The sequence below is a fragment of the Aedes albopictus genome, chromosome 2 (genome assembly GCF_035046485.1).
Source record: "Aedes albopictus strain Foshan chromosome 2, AalbF5, whole genome shotgun sequence".
In the NCBI taxonomy this organism is placed as follows: Eukaryota; Metazoa; Arthropoda; class Insecta; order Diptera; family Culicidae; genus Aedes; species Aedes albopictus.
The window spans coordinates 463,054,374-463,069,085 of record NC_085137.1 but is presented as its reverse complement, the minus strand read 5'-3'; the positions used below and the strand labels follow the sequence as shown (position 1 = coordinate 463,069,085).

Here is a 14,712-nt window from a genome sequence, read left to right as displayed (position 1 = left end):
AACGGAAGTTACTCGGAAACTCCCCCTGGTGTTCCTCTGAATTCTTTCAGGAATTCCTTCACGAGTTCCTCAGAAATTCCTCCAGCAGTTCCTCGAGCATATCTTCAGAAATTCCTCGATAATTCTCCCAGGAGTTCGCCGGAAATATCACCAGGAGTTCCTCGGGAACTGCTCTAGTAGTTCCTCGGGAATTCCCTCGAGAAGTTTCCCGGGTATTCACCCATGAGTTCCTTGGGAATTCCTCCAGGAGCTCATCGGAAATTATTCCAGGAGTTCCTCGGGAATTCCTACTGAAATTCTACGGAAATACCTCCTGGAATTCCACGGGAATTACTTCACGAGTTCCTCAGAAATTCCTCCAAGAGTTCCTAATGAATATTTTCAGAAATAATGGAGAATTTCTCCAGGCGTTCCCCGGAAATATCTCAAGGAGTTCCTCGAAAATTCTTCCTGGAGTTCCTCGGAAATTCCTCCAGGAGTTTCCTGGAAATTTCTCCAGGAGTTCCTTAGGAATTTATTAAAAATTTTATCGAGGATTCCTTCAGGAGCTTCACGGAAATATCTTCAGGAGTTCCTTGTAAATTCCTCAAGAGTTCCTCTATAATTCTGCCACGTGTTCCTCCAAAATTCCTCCAGGAGTTCCTCGAGAATTCTTCCAGGTGTTTTTCGGGAATTTCTCCAGCAGTTCCTCGGGAATTCCAACGGAAGTTGCTCAGAAACTCCCCCTGGTGTTCCTCTGAATTCCTTCACGAGTTCCTCAGAAATTCCTCCAGCAGTTCCTCGAGCATATCTCCAGAAATTCCTCGATAATTCTTCCAAAAGTTTCTCGGAAATATTTCCAGGAGTTCCTCGGGAATTTCTTCAGGAGTTCCTTCCATGTGTTCTTCGAGAATTCCTCCAGAAGCTCCTAGCGAATTCCTCCAAGAGTTCCCCCGAAATATCTCCAGGAATTCCTTGTAAATTCCTCCAAGAGTTCCTCTGGAATTCCTCCTGGAGTTCTTCGGGTAATCCTTCTGATTTTCCTCGGAATTCCTCCAGGAATTTCTTCATGAGTTCCTCAGAAATTCCTTCAGCAGTTCCTCGAGAATATCTCCAGAAATTCCTCGATAATTCCTCCAGGAATTCCACGGATATATCTCCAGGAGTACCTCAGAAATTCCTCCATTAGTTCCGCAGTAATTGCTCTAGGAGTTCCTCGGAAATTCTTTCAGGAGTTCCTCGGGAATTCTTCCAAGTGTTCTTCGGGAATTCCTCCAGGAGTTCATCAGAAATTTCTCCAGCAGTTCCTCGAGAATATCTCCATAAATTTCTCGATAATTCTTCCAGGAGTTCCCCGGAAATATCTCCAGGAGTTCTTCAGGAATTGCTGTAGGAGTTCCTCGAAAATTCCTCCTGGAGTTCCAAGGGAATTCCTTCAGGATTTCCCCGGGTATTCATCCATGGCTTCCTCGGAAATTACTTCTGAAATTCCACGGGACTTCCTTCACGAGTTCCTCGGAAATTCTTCCAAGAGCTCCTCGAGAATATCTTCAGAAATTCCTGGAGAATTCCTCCAGGAGTTCCCCGGAAATATCTCCAGGAGTTCCTCGGGAACTGCTCTAGTAGTTCCTCGGGAATTCCCTCGAGAAGTTTCCCGGGTATTCACCCATGAGTTCCTTGGGAATTCCTCCAGGAGCTCCTCGGAAATTACTCCAGGAGTTCCTCGGGAATTCCTACTGAAATTCTACGGAAATACCTCCTGGAATTCCACGGGAATTACTTCACGAGTTCCTCAGAAATTCCTTCAGCAGTTCCTCGAGAATATGTCCAGAAATTCCTCGATAATTCCTCCAGGAATTCCATGGATATATCTCCAGGAGTACCTCAGAAATTCCTCCATAAGTTCCGCAGTAATTGCTCCAGGAGTTTCTCGGAAATTCTTTCAGGAGTTCCTCGGGAATTCTTCCAAGTGTTCTTCGGGAATTCCTCCAGGAGTTCATCAGAAATTTCTCCAGCAGTTCCTCGAGAATATCTCCATAAATTTCTCGATAATTCTTCCAGGAGTTCCCCGGAAATATCTCCAGGAGTTCTTCAGGAATTGCTGTAGGAGTTCCTCGAAAATTCCTCCTGGAGTTCCAAGGGAATTCCTTCAGGATTTCCCCGGGTATTCATCCATCCCAAGTAACAATTTAAATTCCTTTTAGATTTGTTTATTTTTATAGAAGCTTTATCATTGCATGAAGAATTCATGAAACATTTATAGTTGTTTTTATCAAGAGAAAATAATCTCCGTTCGCATGCGGTTTTTAAGTTGTCTTCAAGTTAATTATGAAAATCGCGCATAAAACAACTTGATTCACTAAGGCATTTAATCTTATAATAAGTTTTAAGACGTATTTGAAGTTATTTTCAACACATAACATCTGCCAATTTTATTAAAAGTTTATGCTTCGTTTATTAAAGTACAATTCATCTGAGTTGTTCTCCTTTAAAAACTTCTTAAAGCTTTCAATTCTTGAGCTAGAGCCTCTACCCTGGAACAAGAACTAAGAGGAATAATAAAACAACGAACTATCTTATTATTTGAAATAAGAAATTATGCAACAAATTGGCTTTCTTATGCAAATATAAACACTCAAACATTTTTGCTCACTGTTAATTTAGCCGTTTTGGTGCTCAAAAGTAGTCATATCGACGAAATATTCATTTTATAGCCAACAGGGTGTCGACTACCTGGAAAAACCTGGAAAGTCAGGGAATGTCAGGGAATTTATTTTTGGACCTGGAAAGTCAGGGAAAGTCAGGGAATTTTGTTGATGGTCAGGGAAAAATTTTCATGATAATCATAAAACGATGTATTTGAGTTATACAAGTTCATACAGTTATGGAATTTGGAAAAAAATGGCTGTATTGTTTCTTTAAAGTTTAAACTGTTCAATCCATGATTCTGACTTACGACCAAATCAATGTATAATCTTAAACCTGAGTTTTGTACTACAAATTCAGTTAACGTAATGCTGTTCTGAATTTTATCATTAGGTCTTATTTCATGTCACCTCTTTTTTAAGTCCATTTCAGAGCAAATAAGCCTAAAATTAAAAGGCCCATTCATTGGCAATAGCGTTCTGAGAGATACCTGATGGGTTCTAATGAATTTATTGATGAATTCAGTCTTAAGATGCTCGGAAATTTGTTGTACAGACCACTGATGAATTTAATTTCTGGATAAATCTTTGATGAATCCCTAGTAATAATCCCGGCATATCATCAATGATGCGTACCAGATAGTATTATATGCAAGTTTAACTGTATGATCATAATATGTGGGTTAAAATCTGAAAAAAAGCAGAATCTGAGTTTTGCAAGAAATTCTTCATAGATCTTAAAAAGTCTGCACTAGAGAAACCATAAAAAAAATCCGAGAATAATTGGAAAAAATCTAGCGATGATTTTATCAAAGATATAGGTACCAACAGAATTGCAAATTGTTTGAGACTTAAGTAGATAAACACTTGACTAGAAAATTCTAAACAGATTTCTGGGTTAAAAATCTATCCATCAAAAGTATTTGAAAAATTTCAAATATATCTAGATAATAACGTATGTAACGAAGACAGGACTATGAATCTCCTAAAAGTTCTTCTTAGGGAATTCATGCAGCAGTTCCTAGTTTTTTAAATAATTTTGAAAGAATTTCGAAACATAATCTGCTAGACATCCTGTTAATATTATTTTTGGATACAACAGAAATTCAATCAATGCTAGAAGTATCAGGTAGAGAATAGCAAAAAAAAATCTGTACGAATATTCAAAAGTTTGATGGAGCTTTTAAAAGTATCGTTAATATATAATTTCTAAAAAAAAATAAATGTGGTGAAATTTCGAGAAAAAAAATCTAAAGGAGTTCTAAGCGAGTTTGTCGGCATTGCGGCAGACCTTTTAGGGTCTGTTCCAATTGGCGAATTAAAATTAATTTTTATTAAAATTTGACAGTTCGACACTTAAACTTGACAGTTCTCCTAAGGAAATAATTATCGAACTGACAAGTTTAAGTGAAAATTAATTTTAATTCTACAATTGGAACATACCCTTAGAGGATTTTCCATAGAAAGTTACAGGATTCATAAAGTTTTAGACAAATAAGTTTATAAACTTAATTCAGATATTCCCAATACGTTATCCGTACTTGTTTACACCTTTATTAAAAATAATATTGCAGGATTTTTGGATGAATTTTTGCTGAAAGATTTTCGTACCGTGTTGCGCGGAAATCAAGATTTAATTTTTGAGATCTTTTTCAAATTTAAATCTATCAAATATGCGACAAAATGGCATCCACAGTATTTGAGCATCTGGAGTAGCTCTAATTTATAAAACAAAGTCAAGCTGTCATTCTTATGATGTCCTAGGGATAATGTCTTTCGAACATCCTAGTTGTAATTTTGGCGTTATTTAAAAAAATAGTTGGTCTTCTAAATAGATTTTATCTAAATTAAGGAGTTATTGGTTGACAGGTCCTAAATTATTTCCAGCACAGCGTATCAGGAATTCTGAAGAAAAACTGTCAATATGGCTTAGAAATCTTGGAAAAGATCTTGTGAACTTTGCTTGTTTTTTTCTTCTATTTTTCCACTTAAAAAAACAGGAAAATTCAGAGAATTTTATATCATCTCATTATCAGACATCATTAACCCTCGAGCAGTCGCGTCTTCGGCCATCCTCAGCGACACCACGCACACCCTGTGTTCCACAAGCGTGCTTTTTTCATGGTGCGTGTACTCAGTACACGACGCGACCGCTCTCGGGTTAAGCTTGAATTTACATGACCTGGAAGTTTCAGTGAAATAGACTGGAAAGTCAGGGAAAGTCAGGGAATTTGATTTTCAAAATTGAGTCGACACCCTGAGCCAATCAAAAATGCGAGTAGCTTGCTGGTGTCGTCCCACCTTCAGCCAGTTACTCACACAGGCCACAGCAACTTGAATCAAAAATGAAATGGGTACTTACTGTGACTCTTCGCATGCTCATGCTAAATAGTGTAATGCTAGTAAATTTTAGTAATGCACTAATTAAATACACGAAACTATAATATAATCGGCACTTCCTGACACAAAATGTACAGGAACAACTTTCAAGCTCCAAAAAGGTAAACAAACAATTGTCAAAGGCTGTTACTCTTGAATAAAACGAATAAGTTTCATTTAAGATGAATAAATCTGCCTTAAGATTATCACTAGTAAAATCAATCTTCAATAGATGTTGGAGATTTCATGCAAGGCGACTTGGTTCCATCATTGTTTTGAGGTGGTTTGGATTAAAGGTAATAACAATTGATGGCGGCTGCATGACTTTTGTTCGCTTGGAACGACAGCCATGTTTAGAAAGAATTGAAAAAGTGGCGTAGACTTTTGTTTTTATAGGAAATTTATGTCTTCGTATGTTAATGAATGATATTGTTTTTGAGGCGCTTTGTTATTTTCGTATGTTTTGGGTGGCATATCAACGACAAAGTGGGTATGGCACGGACAATTTTGATTCCCTGTCATCAATGATCTGTCAGGCAATTTAAATGGTTTAGCCATTTCAATTTGATGAAAATTAATTCATAGTTCATTTAACATTTCATCCATGAAACAAAACTAGTTCGCATCGGAAAAATGCTTAGGTAAAAGATTTCATTTATTATGCACTATTAGCACTTTTGAGAAAGACAGCTAAAAGATCAACATGCCTCAAGCTATTCTTATTAAAGTTTCATGAAGTTCTTATAATCAATCATCAGTGTAAGTACATAAATACAACTAGTTTCAAAGCAGTCTTCAAAAGCAGCCTTGAAGATCTCCTGAAGAGTGGGCCAGATTAGTCTTATGGATATTTTATGCCTATTTAATCTCGGATTTGCAGAACAAAGAGCTTTATTGCTAAGTTTTATTATTCAATCTTAGAAATAACTTCAGGATTGCCACAAAAGTATAATTGTTACTTGGGATGGCTTCCTCGGAAGTTACTTCTGAAATTCCACGGGGCTTCCTCCACGAGTTCCTCGGAAATTCCTCCAAGAGCTCCTCGAGAATATCTTCAGAAATTCCTCCCCGAAAATGTCTCCAGGAGTTTCTCGGAAATTCCTTAAGGAGTTCCTAGGGAATTTTTCCAGGTGTTTTTCAGGAATTTCTCCAAGAGTTCCTCAGAAATTCCTACTGCAGTTCCTCGAGAATAAGTTAAGAAATTCCATGATAATTCCTCCAGGAATTCCCCGGAAATATCAACAGGAGTTCCTCGGGAATTATTCCAGGTGTTCTTTTGGAATTCCTCTAGCAGTTCCTCGAGAATATCTCCAAAAATTTCTCGATAATTGGGTTGTTTAAAGTATTAAATATTGCTGTTTTCTATAGCCTAATCGAAAGAGGTAATTTTTCTAAGTATAACGTGATTTTATTGCGTTCCAATTCCTTTGTTTTGATGGTTAAATAAACAAAACAGTTTTAATTTCCGTGGATAGAATGAGTTCAATCGATAAAATGACAGTTCAGCCCGAACAAAAAAATTCTCCATACAAACTTTAAATGCATTTTAAAAATAGTTCCCGGGCACCAAAAATTATGAAATTTTGGATTTCGACTATTTTTTTTTATACGGAGATTCTGATTATGAAATAAGCTAGATACCCTCAAAGAACCCAATTCTTCCAGGAGTTCCCCGGAAATATCTCCATGTGTTCCTCAGGAATTCCTCCAGAAGTTGCTCTGGAATTGCTCCAGAAAATCCTCGGAAATTCCTCCTGGGGTTCCTCAGGAATTCCTACAGGAGCTCCCCGGGTATTGATCCCTGACTTCCTCGGAAATTCCTCCTGGAATTCCACGGGACTTTCTCCACGAGTTTCTCAAAAACTGTGATTTCTCGAGAATATCTTCAGAAACTCATGGAGAATTCCTCCAGAAGTTCCCCGGAAATATCTCCAGGAGTTCCTCGAAAATTCCTTAAGAAGTTCCTCGGGAATTCTTCCAGGTGTTCTTCGTAAGTTCCTCCAGAAGTTCCTCAGAAATTCCTTCTGCAGTTCCTCGAGAATATCTCCAAAAATTCCACGATAATTGTTCCAGGAGTTCCCCGGAAATACCTCCAGGAATTTCTTTTAGAATGTGTCTGAACTTCCTCTGGAATTCCTCTTGGTGTTCCTCTGAGTTCGTCCAGGAATTCCTCCACTAATTTCTCAGAAAGTCCTTAAGCAGTTTTTTCGAGAATATCTCCAGAAACTGCTCGATAATTGTTTCGGGAGTTCCCCGGAAATATCTCTAGGAGTTCCTCGTACATTCCTCCAGGTATTCCTCGGAAATTCCTCCTGGACTTCCTCGGGTATTCTTCCAGGTGTTCTTCTGGAATTTCTCCAGGAGTTCCTCAGAAATACCTCCAGCAGTTCCTCGACAATATCTCCATGCAGAAATTCCTCGATAATTCTTCCAGGAGTTCCCCGGAAATATCTCCAAGAGTTCCTCTGAAATTCTTCCAGAAGTTCCTCGGAAAATCCTTCTGAACTTCCTCCAAGAGTTCCTTGGAAATTCCTTTTGAACTTCCTCGGGAATTCCTCTTGGTATTGCTCTGAGTTCGTCCAGAAAAAGAGACGAACCAGCCAAGGGCTGAAAGTCTCTCGAATAAAGATAAATCAATCAATCAATCGTCCAGAAATTCCTTCGCTAGTTCCTCAGAAATTCCTCCAGCAGTTCCTCGAGAATATCTCCAGAAATAACTCAATAATTCCTCCAAAAGTTCCCCGGAAATATCTCCAGAAGTTCCTATGAAATTCCAGCAGAAGTTCTTTGGGAATTCCTTCAGGAGTTCCTCAGTTATTCCTCCAGCAGGTCCTCAAGAATATCTCCAGAAATTCCTCGATAATTCATCCAGGAGTTTCCCGGAAATATCTCCAAGAGTTCCTTTAAACTCCTCCAAGAGTTCCTCTGGAATTCCTTGGAGTTCCTCGAGTTCGTCCAGAAATTCCTTCACGAGTTCCTCAGAAATTCCTCCAGCATTTCCTCGCGAATATCTTCAAAAACTTCTCGATAATTCCTCCAGGAATTCCCCGGAAAATATCTCCAGAAGTTCTTCGGAAATTCCTTCAGGAGTTTTTCGGGAATTCTTCCAGGTATTCTTGGGAAATCCTTCCAGGAGTTTCTCAGAAATTCCTCCTGCAATTCCTCGAGAATATCTCCAGAAATCCACGGTAATTCCTCCAGGAGTTCCCTGGAAATATCTCCAGGAGTTCCTCGGAAATTCTTCTTTCTTCCTCTGAATTCATTCAGAAATTCCTTCACGAGTTCCTCGGAAATTCCTTCAGCAGTTTCTTTAGTATATTCCCAAAAAATCGACGAGAATTCCTTCAGGATTTTCCCGGAAATTTCTCCAGGAGTGCCTTAGACATTCCTTTAGAAGATCTTTGGGAAATGCTTCAGAAGTATCTCGGAAATTCCTCCTGGAGTTCCTCGGAAATTACTCCAGGAGCTCCTCGGGGATTCCTCTGGGTGTTCCTTTGAAATTGCTCGAGGAATTCTTCGGGAATGGCTTCACTAGTTTCTCAGATATTCCTCCAACAGTTCCCCGGGAATATCTCCAGAAATTCCTCGATAATTCTTCCGGGAGTTCCGCGGATATATCTCCAGGAGTTTCTCGGACATATCTCCAGGAGTTCCTCGGAAATTCCTTCAGGAGTTCCTCGGGAGTTCTTTCAGGTGTTCTTCTGGAATTTCTCCAGGAGTTCCTCGAGAATATCTCCATGGAGACATTCCTCGATAATTCCTCCAAGAGTTCCTCTGGAATTCCTCCAGGAGTTCATCGGAAATTTCATAGTGTTCCTCTGAGTTTGTCCAGGAATCCCTTCAGTAGATCCTCAGAAATTCCTCCAGCTCGAAAATATCTCCAGAAATTCCTCGGTAATTCCTACAGGAGTTTCCCGGAAATATCTCCAGGAGCTCCTCAAAAATTCTTCCTGGTGTTCTTCTGAATTCATTCAGGAATTCCTTTACGAGTTCCTCAGAAATTCCCCCAGCAGTTTTTCGAGTATATTTTCAAAAATTCCCCGTGAATTCCTTCAAGGTTCCCCCGGAAATATCTCCAAGAGTTCCTTGGAAACTCCTTTAGAAGTTCCTCGGGAAGTGCTTCAGAAGTATCTCGGAAATTCCTCCTGGAGTTCCTCGAAAATTACTCCAGGAGCTCCTCGGGGATTCCTCCAGGAATTCCTAGGAAATTCTTCCAGGTGTTTCTTGGAAATTTCTCCAGGAGTGTCCTAGGAAATGCTCCAGGAGTTCCTCGAAAATTGTTTCATGAGATCCTCGGAAAATCCTCCTGGATTTCCTCGGGAAAACCTCTGGGAGTTCCTCGGGAATTCCTCCAGGGAATCTCGGGGAATTCCTTCTGAAGTTCTGCTGGAATTCTATGGGAATTCCTCCAGGAGTTCTCCAGAAATTCCTCCTGGATTTCCTCGAAAATTTCTCCTGAAGCTCCTCGGGAACACCTCCGAGATTTTTTTCAGGAGTTCCCCGGGAATAGCTCCAGGAGTTTCTTGAGAAATGGAGATCCTCGAAAATTCCTCCGGAAGTTCCCTGGAAATATCTCCAGTAGTTCCTCCTGGATTTCCTCGGAAATTCCTCCCAGAGTTGCTTTGGAATTCCTCCAGGGGCTCCTTGGGATTTTTTCTAGGAGTTCTTCGTACATCCCTTCCTGATTTTTCGGGAATTGCTTCAGGAGTTCCTCGGCAGTACCTCCAGGAGTTCCTTTGGAATTGACCCCAGGAGTTCCTTGGGAATCTCCTGCAGGAATTTCGTGAAACTTCGTAGAAATTTCTGAGGAACTCCTGGAGAAATTTTTGAGACACTCCTGGAGGAAGAATTTCCGAGAAACTCCTGAAAGAATTCACGAGGCACTACTGAACGAATTTCTGATGAACTTTAGGAAGAATTCCAGAGCAACTTCTGGAGGGATTCTCGAGGAATTCTGGAACAATTTCTGAGGGATTCACGAGGTACACTTGGAAGAATTTCCGATGAACTTCTGAAGGAATTTCCAACGAACTCTAGTAGGAATTGCAGTGGAACTTCTGGAGGAAATCCCGAGGAGAAAAATCAGTGGAACTGCGGGAGGAACTCCTGGAGACATTCCCGAGCAACTTCTGAAGGTATATCCACAGACAAACAGACGTAACACTCTGATAATTCCCATCGTACACCGATTTAACGGTCTTTTTCAAAATTGGATAGTTGGCCAACTGCCCAACCGTAGCGCTCGCATCGTTTTTGTTCGAGTTTGACGTTTGCTCACTACCGCCACCTAGTTGGTGGTCAGCCAAACATAGTCATTTAGCATTGGGCGAATATGTTTCCGTGACTATGATTTGAATCGAAAAATGTTCGAAGTGTTACGTCTGTTTGTCTGTGGTATATCCTTGAAACTTTTGGATGAGTTGCGGGAAGCTCCTGGGAATAGTGCCGAGGAATTCCCGAGGAAAACCTGGGCGAATTCCCGAGGAGGTACTGGAAGAATTCCAAAGGTCCTCCAGCAGAAATTTCCGGAGAAACTCCTGCAGAAATTCCCTGGGAAAGGAATAACCTTGGAATTCCTGGATCAAACTCCGAGGAGCTACTTGAAAAATTGCCAAGGAACTTCTGAATGATTTCCCGAGGAACTCTTGGATGAATTCCCTAGGAGCTCCTGAAGGAATTCCCCAGGAACTCCCGGAGAAATTTACGTGGAAATTCTAGAGGTGTTCTTTAGGATTCCAGGAGAAATTTTCGAAGATTTCCAATGGAGCTGCTGGAAGAACTCCTGAAGGAATTCTCGAGCAATTCCTGGAGGAACTCCTGATAAAACTCCCGGTGCACTACTGAAGGAATATCCTTGAAACTCCTGAATGAATTACCGGGGATCTCCTGGAAATACTACCAAGGAATTCACGAGGAGCTATTGGAAGAATTTCCGAGGAGCTCCTGGAGGTATACCCGAGGAACTCCCGATCAACTCTTGGAGGACTTCCCGAGGAACTTCTGCACCAATCCCCGAGGAACTCCTGTAGGACTTTCTGAAGAACTCCTTGAGGAATTCCCGAGGACCTCTAACAGAAATTCCTGGAGTAACTCCTACATAATTTCCGGGGAAGGAATACCCTTGGAACTCCAGGATGAATTACACTAGTTTACAAAATAAAACGAAAGTCGTGAACTTCTGTCAACGACCAAAATTTTTGAAGCACAATTTAGCGCTGATTTCGAAACAGTTATTAGTGTTATAAGTGTTATCGAGGAGCTCCTGAAAAACAAATGCCCAGGAACTCCTGTAAGAATTTCCGAGGAACTCCCGGAGATATTCCTGATAAACTCCCCTTCTTTTTTAATTATTGATCTATTTCTAATACATAATTGATGGTTAATCATATTTATATGTTTATAATGTTTATTTCCAGGATGGCTACGCAGCCATGTTCGAGTCAGTGTTGTATTATCCCTGGCGCCGTCGGGAATAATCGTTTCCTTTTCGTTCTAAAGTGTCAAGATGGTACCGAAAAAAACATTTGAAGCGTTTGAACGCCTCCAGAGTTGCCTTTGCCCCGCGTCGATCCACTGGTCCAAACTGCTTGAGTCGTCAGAAATACGTCTTGATCGAGGTCACCAAGATCTGCAGCGTCACATCTAAATGGATGTCGCATTGACCCCAACTACCCGGCCGGATTCATGGATGTCATCACTCTTTGATATACGGCGTTGTTTTGATGTTCACCGTACTACCCGGAGGAAGCCATGTACAAGCTCCTGAAGGTGAAATGCGTCCAGATAGGCCTAAAGAAGGTGCCGTTTATCATAACCCACTTTCCGGATCTGAGCATCCACCAGAATGATTCGATTCGCTACGATATCGCCACGGGGGATGGACGTGCTCAAGCTCGAACCCGATATGTGCATGTATGACCATCTATCAGAATTTTGTTCGTTGCGGAACTAGGATCCAGCGTGACAAGCACTTGGGATCGTGAGAAATCGTGTACTTCGAGAATGCCAACGAACACGTATTCGCCACCCGTCTGACCAACGTTTTCATCATCGACAAACCCACCAAAGCTTTCATATCGCTGCCAAGAAGCAAGGTTGTCAAGCGAATGGCCAGAAAAGCTGCTCACTATTAAGAAAGATGGAATACATGTGTACAAAGGCCCGCATAACCAAATCGGTATGCAAGCGAGGTTCAATTTCCGATTGGTTTAGGCTATTTTCGTAACATAAATATTTTGGATTTTCTCGAGATATATAGGTAGTATTGTTCTGCATGTAAAGAAAGCTCTCATTTCATTTGTAAATGCTTAATAAATATTAAGTTTATGTGCAGGCTCTATCCCTCTTGGGACAAAAATAATAAAAAAGCAATAAACTTTATAGTTCAACGCTTAGTTGTTTTTGTGTTTATTGATTGTTCATTGCCGTCTCTTCTATTGCTGATTAAATTGTGTTTTTATTCTTTTTCGATTTGAATTTAGTATAGATCTAGTATTTACTTCAGCTATACAACATTCTAAGCGAAAAAGAATGAAAATGCAATTTAATCGGCTATAGAAGGGCCTTTCAAATCGTTTCCATTTTACATCGCTTCATTCACGTCGTATAAATGTACGTCGAATAAATTACATCGCAAGATTTACATCGGATCTGTTTATTACATCAACAGCCGTCGAGTACATCGGGCTGTGTAATAATCATCAATCGATGTAATGACCTGGTTGCAGCGATTTCGATGTAATATTCAACAACTTTTTTTGCTGTGTAGGTATGTTGAAGCATGTGGTCGGTCTCATTGAACTTCCGCGAAACATGATGGTACCAACTTAAGTCTATGATGGTACTGACGGAAATGATCATATTCTAGTAAATAATTTTGGTCATTACAAAAAATGTTGCATGCAACTCGTTGCAAAACTCGATTTTTACACACCTCATCGTATTTATCCAACTCAGCAAGCCTCGTTGGATAAATGTACGACTCGTGCTGTAAAAATCATCATTTTGCAACTCGTTGTATAAATAACTATTATGCAATTTTTGTATAGGGCACTGCACGAAGTTCTCTCCTTCTCTTTCACTCTTCCAGAAATTTTGTAAACAACAAGGCCAAGAAACGTCAAAATCCCATACAAAATCAAAACAGTGCAGTGCCCTATTAGGGTTCATTCACAAATGTCATAACGCCAAAATTGGCCTTTTTTTAACACCCACCCACCCCTTCGTAACATTGTTTATATGAGAAGAATTTTTTTTTGTTCGAGCTGTAACACCATGAAGAACACCCACCCACCCCCTCCAGCGTTATGACATTTGTGAACAAGCCCTTACTTATTTCAGTATTTATCATAATGTGATATTATTGTTCGTGCAGTTGAAAATCGGAATTTTTGACACGCGAAAATCGATTTTTCTCCTAAACCGAGCGTCGGACGTACGTCGGGCAAAGTGCGCTGGATAGAGGGCCAAATCCGCTGCCCAGCGCACTACGTCCGACGTTGGGTTTCACGTATGGATTTGGAGAAAAATCGATTGTCGCGTGTCAACCGCGACGACAATAATGATCTTCTTTTTCACACTCGTTCATATTTAATGCAACTCATAATAATAGTTGCATAATGTTCATGATTGTTTCAGCACGAGTCGTACATTTATCCAATGAGGCTTGCCGAGTTGGATAAATACGAAGAGTGCTGAAGAAATCGAGTTTTGCAACGAGTTCCATACAACATTTTGTTCAATGATTTTTTTTTTCATAATGGAACTCATTTGAGTTGCATAATGTCGAAGACGGCTAATAACAAGACAGCCAGCTCCCACCCTGTCGCAAGCGACATGGTTGGAACGCCCTCAACGATTCACAGGAACATTAAAACATGATTGTGTGCGTGTACATGCTAATACGTACACGTAAATTGTAGTATCGCACGCACACTCATTCATGATGTTGTTCCCTGAAGTCGTTCGCGGCGCTAGTGTGCTTGTATCTCCCAAAGTATATGGAGCAAGAGGGTAGATGTCTGTCTTGTTATTAGCCGTCTTCGATAATGTTCATACAATTATTTTTCATTATGCAACTCATTTCAGTTGCCCACTGATCCAGATCGGGAAATTGGCCATAGAGGTTACTGATGATTGAAATCTGTCTCTTTCTAGTTCACATGTTTTCATCAGGAAGCAGTTTCCTGATGAAAACATGTGAGCTAGAAAGAGACCTTGGGGCAAGACACTGTGCTGGAGAGTACATTTTCCGTCACAGAGTTGCTCAGAATTCCTCCGGATCGCTCCTGTTTTTACATGGGTGTTGCCTGATTTATCGCAAAATCAAAACAATATTGCCCGATATCTCGCTTTTCTTGCAGTTTTAGGGGTGTTTTTCAACAAATTTCGTCGATCATTGGTGAAAAGTGTTACTCAGAATTTCTCAGAGTTACCAGCGGCGTCATGGTCGCAATTTTTTCCGCAGTCAAGTTCGCAGATTGTGAACAATCCTCGGTACTCACTTTACGTAATTTATGATTAGTCCCTTACTGTCAGAGCTGTCAGATCAGTGTAACACGCTAAATAAAATTTACACAAAAGGCAATTTACACGGAAAAAAATACACGGTTATGAATATTTATTGGGTACCGGACTGGTCACCGAAAATTTGATCGTTTTCTATGGTACATCGAGGTCTTGAAATTAGTCTATGGAGTTACTCTCGTTT

At 40.3% G+C, this 14,712-nt stretch overlaps 1 pseudogene; it reads left to right on the top strand.

Annotated features, from left to right (window-relative positions):
* The first annotated feature begins 11,434 nt into the window (after positions 1 to 11,434).
* Positions 11,435 to 12,397, top strand: LOC109421955 (small ribosomal subunit protein eS4-like; annotated as a pseudogene).
* The last annotated feature ends 2,315 nt before the right edge of the window (positions 12,398 to 14,712 follow it).